We start from the raw sequence: 10,566 nt of genomic DNA on the forward strand, positions 1-10,566 counted from the left end.
TGCTGAGCTTGAGCTAGCTCCAGGATGAGAGGAGGGCGCCACCCTAGGAGCACAGGGAGCTCCAAGCTGAAGGCGGGGCTTGTACTGCTTGTGCTTCTTCAAATTCTGCCTAGCAGCCCCAAGCTTGTCTTGAATCAACCTCATGATGTAAGGGGCATAATAGATTCCCTGAGTGAAGGTCCCCTTGGAGATGGCAATCTCTTGCAGCATGAGAGTCACAATGTCGAACTGTCGGCCCTGAATGATTGCATCGATGACGTGCCAAGCCACCCCCCTAATGTCATCATTGTTACCCAGGCGAGGGAGGATGGTAGCTCTCACAATCTTGTTAACCACACTCGGGATGGTCCTCAAGCCGGCAACCTTCCCATATGTGTACCGCGCTCCATCTTCATAAAACTGAGAGAGGTAGTCTATGGAGAGCGGATTATGGGTGTGCTCCTCATGCAAGTCATCTCCAAAGTCCAAGCGAATATTGAGGAGCCGCCGGAATTGCCTCCTAGAGATAGAACACTAGAGGGTGTCGGACATCCACTTCATCTCACTATAGTCCCCAGCCACCCACACTGTAGCATAAAACTGCCGGATCAAATCTTCATTGTAATCTTGCTTAAGAGTCATAATCCGGTCAATGCCAACAGTCCTGAAGAGATCCTGCAAGCCCTCAAACTCTAGAGTCTCATTGATGTCTCTCCAAGAGATCCACTTATGCTCTGCAAAAGCTTTCCCTGCATAGACTTGCTCATACACACTCTTCTGGAAAGCGGTGTGAAAACGGGGATCCGGGGTGTCCCGAGGCCTCAAAAACTGATCATGGTGCCTCAAGATGGTATACTGTGATGGATTCCTCATGTTCACAACAAACTGGATGGATGGATCAATGTGCATATCATCACTTTCTTCATCCTCATACTCTCCACTTCCACTGTCATCATCTCCACTTTCCTCCTCACTAGCCCCCTCAACATTGGCCTCAACCTCTTCATCTCTTTGAGCGTAATCCTCTCCACTCGATTCCTCAGGCTCACTCACAGGATCCGGAGTTGGCGCACGACGACCATGACGAGTGCGGGGAGGCATCACTGAAAAACAGGAGCAAAGGATATATAAGTAATAATTTTAGAAACCACATAGTGAAGTGGGAGGAAGGGGGAGTACGGCCTGTCAGGGGAGGTCAGACCGAGAGCCACGGCCGGTCAGACCGCATGCCTGAAGTCGGTCAAACCAACGGCCGACGGCCGGTCAGACCGACGGCTCAAGGCCGGTCAGACTGCCACTGACAGTAGCACCACCGAATCCTTCCATAATCCACACAAATGATTCTAAAAATTGCTAGGACAGTGTTGCACAAGATTGAAACATGAACATCAAGGTGTAGGTCTATTTCATCAAGATTAAAGTAATGGGGGAAACTACCCTTAACCCTAGAGATTGAAATAGATCGATTTGAGAGCAATGCACAAGAGGGAGAGAGATTTACTGGTTGAAGGAGTTGAATCACACCAAGAAACTACCCTCTATTGGTGCAAATCGAAGAACACCTCTTCCTTCACCTAGGGTTCCATGCCATGGATCACAAACTCAATAAAATCTCAAATCAATCCATGGAATAGAGAGAGGAAGAGGAGGAGATTCACTTACGGTGTAACCGGAGTGATTTTGACGGTTGAACTGGATGGATTTGGTGGAGGGAGGTGGCTAGGGTTTGGGAGAGGAGAGAGGAGAAGAAATTTCGAGTTGGAGAAGTGAAGAGATGAGATGGGATGAGGAGGGGTCGCGTAGGAGGAGGAGGAGGAAGAAAGGACAAAGTCCTGGGCCCACCATCCCAGGCCGGTCAGACCGGCTATATGCGGCCGGTTAGACCGCCGGGGTGCGGCCGGTCAAACCGGCTATATGCGGCCAGTCAGACCGCCGGGGTGCGGCTGGTCAGACTGGGCCCTAGAGGCCGTTCAGACCGCCGCTACTAGGCCGGTCAGACCGCGCATATAGCGCCGGTCAGACCGCCTAGCCCCTAGCCGACTGTGCACAGCCCTTGCACAGTTCGGCTACCCCGCACAATAAAATTCAACAAAAAATTGATTTTTGGAGCAATTTTGAAATGTGTGAGTTGAAATATTGCCAACCATTCATAATATTTGAAATTTATGAAGATTTGCAACAAAACTCATTTGAGTGCTAGGAGGTGACCATTTATGGTCTATAGGGGTTTTTGGGCGAATTTGATTTTCAAACAACTTTTGAAATATTTGGTTTTTGAATATGATTTGAACACCAAAAACATTTCAAAACTTCTTCTCTACCAACTTTGTTTTGAAACTTTTTTCAAATTCCTTCTCAATCTCATTTTGGGGTTTAATCTCATTTTGGCCAAAAAACAAGATTCTAGTTTCTTCAAAAGAGGGCCAAAATGGCATTTTCATTCAAAAAACATTTTTCTTGCAAAGTGAGGGTTGGAAAACATATAGGGAACCTTTTGAAACATTTTCCAAGAGATAGTTTTCAAATTACATTGATTTTGCAAAAGTTTTGACTTATGTTGACTTTTAGTTGATTTGCTCACATATAAAAGGAAGTGGAGCACATGCAAGAGTGCAAAACTCCCCCTTAATGTGACATGCTCCATTTTCGCAATGAAGAACCAAATGGCAATAAATCCAAAGCATAAGAGCAAATAGGAGCAAATATACAATATGCAAAAGAAGCAACCATGGTGCACCATCTCAAGCCACATTAGAGAAGTCTATGACAATTAACTCATTCCTCAACTTGCAAAAGCGGGTTTCATCAAGAGGCTTGGTAAAGATGTCAGCTAGTTGATCCTTGGTTCTTATGTGGCTAATGACTATGTCACACTTGGCAACATGGTCTCTTAGGAAGTGATGGCGTATGTCAATATGCTTGGTTCTAGAATGTTGGACCGGGTTATTGGCTATCTTTATGGCACTATCATTGTCACATAGGAGTGGGGTTTTGGTGAAGGATATGCCATAATCCAACAAGATTTGTTTCATCCAAAGCAACTGGGCACAACAACTACCCGCCGAAACATATTCCGCCTCGGCGGTAGAGAGGGCTACGGAGTTTTGTTTCTTGGATGACCATGACACAAGGGATCTACCAAGCATTTGGAAACTACAGGATGTGCTCTTTCTATCCACTTTGCAACCGGCATAATCCGAATCGGAATAGCCAACAAGCTTAAATTTAGCACCTTTTGGGTACCACAAGCCAATAGTAGAGGAATGCTTTAAATATCTTAGAATCCTTTTCACGGCCACTAAGTGACACTCCTTAGGAGCGGCTTGAAACCGTGCACACATGCAAACACTAAACATGATATCTGGCCTAGATGCGGTAAGGTAAAGCAAGCTAACAATCATAGAACGATAAAGCTTTAAATCTACTGGTTTACCTCCCTCATCAAGGTCGAGATGCCCGTTGGTTGCCATATGTGTCTTGATGGGTTTCGCATCCTCCAAGCCAAACCTCTTGAGTAGATCCTTAATGTACTTGGTTTGGCTCACGAACGTCCCATCCTGGAGTTGCTTGATTTGAAGTCCAAGGAAGAAGCTCAACTCTCCAATCATGGACATATCAAATTCCCTAGACATCATATCACCAAATTCCTTGCAAAATACTTCATTAGTAGAACCGAATATGATGTCATCAACATAAATTTGGCACACAAAGAAATCATCACCAATGATTTTTGTGAAAAGAGTGGTGTCAACTTTTCCAATTTTGAAATCTTTTGACAAAAGAAAATCTCTCAATCTTTCATACCAAGCCCTAGGAGCTTGTTTTAAACCATAAAGAGCTTTTGAGAGTTTGTAAACATGGTTAGGATTTTTAGGATCTTAAAAACTGGGAGGTTGTTCAACAAAGACAAGTTCGGCAATTTCACCATTTAGAAAAGCACTTTTCACATCCATTTGAAATAGTTTTATGTCAAAACATGATGCAAATGCAAGAAGGATGAGAATAGCCTTAAGTCTTGCTACGGGGGCAAAAGTTTCACCAAAGTCCAAACCTTCAACTTGTGTGAAACCTTGTGCCACCAACCTTGCCTTGTTTCTTACCACCAACCCGTTCTCATCTTGTTTGTTCCTAAAGACCCACTTTGTCCCTATGACATTGTGGTCTCTAGGTCTTTCAACCAAAGTCCAAACCTTGTTTCTTGCAAAGTTGTTGAGCTCTTCATGCATAGCATTCATCCAATCAAGATCACAAAGAGCTTCATCTACATGTTTTGGCTCAAGACAAGAAACAAACGAGTAATGTTCACAAATCGAAGCGACACGAGATCGAGTTTGAACACCCTTACTAATGTCACCCAACACTTGGTCAATTGGGTGATCCTTGGAAAGAGCGGTGTGTATTCTTGGTGGAATAGGTGGATCTTGTGCCTTCTCCTCCTCCACTTCAACTTGAGCTTGACTTGGCGTAGCGGAAGTAGATGACTTATCTTGAGTGGAGGTGGATGGCTTGTCTTCCACTTCAATAGGCTTGACATCTCCAATTGACATGTTCTTCATAGCTCTCATCAAGCCTTCATCACCTACATCATCCAAATTCTCGTGCCCCTCTTGGGAGCCATTAGTCTCGTCAAATTGAACATCGGCGGTTTCTTCCACAATACCTTTATTCTTGTTGTAGACCTGGTATGCCTTGCTATTTGAGGCATAACCTAGAAGAAACCCTTCATCACACCGATTTTCAAATTTGGTTAGTCTAACACCCTTTCGGTAAATATAACACTTGCAACCAAAAACTCAAAAATAGGCAACATTAGGCTTCCTCCCAACAATTAGCTCATAGGAAGTCTTTTTCAAGAGACGATGTAAATAAAGCCTATTGGTTGTATGGCAAGCGGTGTTTATGGCTTCCGCCCAAAAGGAATCGGAAACACTATATTCATCAAGCATAGTCCTTGCCATCTCAATCAATATACGATTTTTCCTCTCCACTACACCATTTTGTTGAGGTGAGTAGGTAGCGGAAAGTTCGTGTTTAATACCAAGATCATCACAATAGTCCTCGATATTGGTATTCTTAAACTCGGAACCATTGTCACTTCTAATTTTCACAAGAGTGCAACTAAATTCATTTTGGGCCCTTTTTGCAAACTTTTTGAAAAGCTCGGCAACAATAGACTTATCATGCAAAAAGAACACCCAAGTATAGCGAGAATAATCATCAACAATCACAAGACAATGACTATTACCACCAATGCTCTTATAGGTTGTTGGGCCAAACAAATCCATATGCAAGAGCTCCAATGGTCTAGATGTGGACATGATACTCTGAGTAGGATGAGAACATGCAACTTGCTTGCCGGCTTGACAAGCACTACAAAGCTTATCTTTCTCAAACTTCACATCTTTTAAGTCCACAACTAGATCACGTTTTGAAAGTTTGCTCAATTGATTCATACCAACATGGGCTAGCCTTCTATGCCAAAGCCAACCCAAAGAAGTTTTTGCAACTAAACAAGTTTTCAAATTTGCTTCACTAGAATTGAAATCAACCAAATAAAGATTTCCATATCTAAAACCTTTGAACACACAAGACTTGTCAAGAAGGCTAGAAACAATAACTTCTTGCGGTAAGAAAGCACATGACAAGCCAAGATCACAAATTCGAGCAACCGAAAGCAAATTGAAATTTAGAGATTTAACAAGAGAGACATTATCAATTGACAAATCATTGGAGATAGCAATTTTACCTAACCCAATTACCTTTCCTTTGCTATTGTCTCCAAATGTCACTTTCTCTTGTTTATTCCCTCCTACTTCAAATGTGGTGAACATAGCCCTATCACCGGTCATGTGTTGAGTGCATCCACTATCAAACACCCAATGGCTCCCACCGGTGCGGTAGTTCACCTACAAAAGAAGATCAAGCTCTTTTAGGTACCCAAACTTGTTTGGGTCCTTGGAGGTTAGAGACCAAAGCTTTGGGCACCCAAATGGCATTCTTTTTACCACCGAGTATAGGGGAACCCACATATCTAGCAACAATGCTACCATCATGAGCCTTCCTAAGCATATAATGAGAATCAAACATGCATGTCTTAGGAGGTTTACCACAAGGACAATCATTCACCAAATGCCCAACCTCACGACACTTGGAGCAATACTTACCATTGCTCTTGACAAAACGAGTGGCACAGTGAGAAGGTTTCTTACCCTTCTTTGGAATGAATCCAAGTCCCTCCTTGTTAAGGATGCACCGTTGCTCACTCAAAATCTTGTCAAGAGTGTTCTTATCCTTGAAGCACCTCTCCAAGCTCTTGTTGAGCTTAGCCACTTGCTCTTTAAGCTCATTGTTCTCAACAACAAGTGAGGCATCACAAATAGAAACACAAGAGGTAGAGCTAGAGCTAGACATATCCACAAGATCATCACAAGAGGTAGAAATGCTAGATGATGCAACATGAGCAATATGGCAAGTAGCACTATCACCAAGCAAATCACAAGATATGCCAACATCAATGAGAGCTCCATGTTGAGTAGTGGAAATGAGGTTGTCTTGAGCTTCCTTAAGCTTCTCATGAGAAATGGTGAGTCTCTCATGAGAAGTCTTTAGCTCCTCATACAAGACCTCCAAAGAAGCATGATCCTTCTTTAGGGCCTTGAACTTGACAATCTCCTTCTCACTATAAGCATAGAGCTCCTCAAACATACTCACAAGCTCATCATAGGAAACATCATCACAATCATCATCACTCTCACTATCACTAAGAGATGTTACCTTAGAAGAGCCCTTTGCCATGAGACAAAGTGGAGCGAAGAGTGATGGAGCCTCCTTGATGGCAACAACGGCCATCTTCTTCTTCTTGGAGCTTGTATCATCACCATCTTCTTCCTCGGACCCGGATGAGGCGGAGCTCTCCTCATTTGAGTCCCATTCCCCGATGAAGGCCTCAATCTTCTTGCCTTACTTCTTGAGCTTTTTCATGAGCTTGTAGCCTCCACTCTTCTTCTTGGATGACTTGTCTCCATCATCATCCTTGGAAGGGCACTTTAAAGCAAAGTGTCCCTTCTCACCACACTCAAAGCACCTCAAGTTGGAGAGAGTCTTGTTGGGTCTTCTATTTCTTCTCCTATTGGAGTTGGAGCCCCTTCCTCTCTCCTTTCTCCTTCCCAAGAGATCATTGAACCTTCTAGCAAGAAGGGCAATCTCTTCCTCCAAGTTCTCATTGGCTTCATTCACCTTGCCATTGCCCTTGTCTTCAACTTCGGCTTGGCGAGCAATGCACTTCTTGGAAGGTGAGGTTTCCTCCATCTCCTTCTTCTTCAACTTGTACATGTCATTGGTGTTGATCTTCCCCAAGAGGCTTGCCGGTGTCATCCTTGACATGTCGGAGTTGATGAGCATGGTGACAAGGGTCTCATACTTCTCCGGTAGAGCCCTAAGCATCTTTTGGGCAACCTCAAGATCGGTGTAGTTTGCCCCAAGCCCCTTGAGATCATCCACAATGACATTGAGCCTCCCATACATGTCATTCACACTCATGAGGCAACATGGAGAATGTCTCATATTGGATCTTGAGGAAGTGAAGCTTGGCATCCTTGTACTCACTTGTGCCCTCATGGATTTCCACCAACTTGTTCCAAATCTCATATGCGGTCTCAAGGTTGCTCACTCTATCAAACTACTCTTGGATCAAAGAGTTGAACAAAGCATTCATGGCTTGGGCATTGAGTTAGAGGTTGCGGTGATCAATCTCCGTCAAGGGCGTGCCGGTGATAGCAAAGCCTACATCCACAATACTCCAAATATGGAAGCTCATAGCTTTGAGGTGAGTAGACATTTTAATTTTCCAAGTGGTATAGTTTGTGCCATTAAACATGGGAGCCTTCCCTACATGGTTCACCTCGTTCGACATCTTCTCTCTAGGCGGTGAAGCCCAATCAAGAGAGACCAAGCTCTGATACCACTTGTAGGATCGAGATGTCGACTAGAGGGGGGGTGAATAGGCAATATAAAACTAAATGACACCTAATCAAAACTAATCTAAGTTGCTAGGCTTGGTGAGGGTCAACTCTAACTAAGAACCTAAGTTATGTTTTGCAAACCTAGGGTGATAGTGGCTCAATTATATCTCTAGGAAAGTAAATCACACTCCTATGTCAATGTTTAGCAATCCTAGGGTGATATGATCTCAAGTTTGCATCTAGAAATGTAAATTGCACAAATGTAAATGCGACAATAAAATGAGACAAGGAGACGAGATTTTTCACCGAGGTTCGGAAACTCGCCGGTTTCCTACTCCCCGTTGAGGCGAGCCCAACTCCACCACTCAACCACGAAGCCACCGCACGCCCCCTTCGTCAAGGGGTGGGCAAGGCGGGAGCCGGCCCACGGAGAGAACTACCCAAGCCTCGATCACTAGGGTAGTTCTTCCTTCACTCCGAAGGTGGTGAACTCCAAACCACTCATAAACCGGCATCGGGCCTCCTCCACAATCTTCTCGGAGAGGTCACCGGCAACTTCTCCACAAGCCGTCTAGGAGGCGGCAACCTCCAAGAGTAACAAGCAATGACCCGGTGTGGAGATGATCAAGTGCCACACTAGCTCTACAATGGAAGCAAATGCACTTGACTCTTGGCTAATCAACCCTCTAACGCACTAGATGGATGAACACAAAGCTCAAGTGAGTGTGAGAGAGGTGCAAGGGGTGTATGCAATTGAATTGGGTGCCAAGAGAGTCCCCTTGCTGCTGGTGGGGGAGTATTTATACTCTCACCCACCAAAACTAGCCGTTGGGGGCGAAATCCTCCAACTTTGTGCTCTGCCGGTCTGACCGGAGATATGTGGCCGGTCAGACCGTGCTACTCTGCAATGGCTAGAAAACTAGCAGTTGAAGTGCTGTCAGAGGGCTCCATCGGCCTTGCCGGTCAGACCGGCGTTGAGTGGGCGGTCAGACCGGCCTCGGCTCGGTCAGACCGCCATCGGCTCGGTCTGACCGACTACGGCTCCGTCGGCTCTGTATCAGCCACCTCGAGCAGCACCATCTCGGCCTCCAGGGGGCCGGTCTGACCGGGCATGTGCCGCCGGTCAGACCGCCTTATTGCGGCCGGTCAGACTGGCCAGGGCACGCTGGTCAGACCGCCACTATGTGGCCGGTCTGACCGTCCCTGGTCAGGCCGAACCCAGTGAAAGTGCAAAGTGATTTTTGTGTGTGTGATGAAAATGTGAGCACAAGTGAAAATGCAATGACCTAGTGTGGCAATTAAAATCATCTCTTTGCTAGGTCATTACCCCTCTTAATAGTACGGCGAAACTAAAAATAAACTAGCAAATTTGATCGCCCTACACCTCGATTAATTCTAAATTAAAGCGCTAGTTTTACCGTCTTCTTTCCCTCTGCTTTGCGCCGTCAATTTTAATCCATCGATAATCATCCATGCGCACATATGACGTGGACCTAACTTAAAATGTATAGCTCAAAGACAACGGTTAGTCCACAATTAGCACTTGTCATTAATTACCAAAATTAACACCAGGGGCCTAGATGCAGGCTAGAGATTATGGTTCTAAGCACGACTTAGTAGATCAAACTTAACTGATGCAGCACTAAGTATGAAAAGAAACATAATATCTAATATCTAGACAATCAAGCCGTTGACTGAGTTTTCAGGGTGGTAGATGTCTAAGCTAATCTAATCTAGCAACGCGATTTAGCCGATACCGGCTGAAACCCTAAAACGAAAAGCAGCCGATAGAGCTAAATTGATATGCTAAGACTAGATTAACAAAGACATATGATAAATAGGTAGGCAAATATATCATCCAAACCAGAGCAATCCAAGAGGTCGAATGTACTAATGCAGCCTTGAACGACGCCGACGTAGACGATACAATTGCCTGGGCCGGCGGAACATTGGACTTACCTCTTAGCTGGAGATCGAACACCGATGCAGTCCCGCGTCAGGTGCCAAGTCCCGCCGGACGATAAAATAAAGTAGAAAAGGTAAAAGGTGGCGATGCGCCGAATTGTATTGATCGTGAAGATAAATTACAAAGACCCCGGGTGTACATATTTATACCCATGGGTTGATACAAGTCCTTGTCGAACAAGAAAGAAACTTTCCTAAAGATAAAAGGAAAAGATAAAGTCCTTATAGGACACTAAACACACTTTTCTAAATATAAAAGGAAACTAACAAACTATATTCCTAATTAATATATAACTTGCCATGCCGTATTATCTTTGAACTCAGTCTCTTCTAGATAAGCTTCCTTTAGTAGATCAATTTCCTTAACCGAATATAGCAAGAATCCGACAACTGACGACTTGACAACTCTCATCGGCTAATCTCAGAACTTCGAAGACGATGTTGACTCTAAGCCGATGACTACTCCAGGCTTACCAAATTTCACTGTTAACAGTAACCAAGACAAAGTGATATCTAGTGTAGTGCATGTTAGTTCAATGTTTGGTTTGTTTTTAACACCTATCTTATCACATGAGACACCTTTAGTAATTTGGAGAATATATATACACATTTAAATTAGTGTTGTATATTCGTCAAGTGTTTTTTAATCTAAAATATGATG

This window comes from Oryza sativa, chromosome 10, assembly GCF_034140825.1.
Source record: "Oryza sativa Japonica Group chromosome 10, ASM3414082v1".
Taxonomy (NCBI): domain Eukaryota; kingdom Viridiplantae; phylum Streptophyta; class Magnoliopsida; order Poales; family Poaceae; genus Oryza; species Oryza sativa.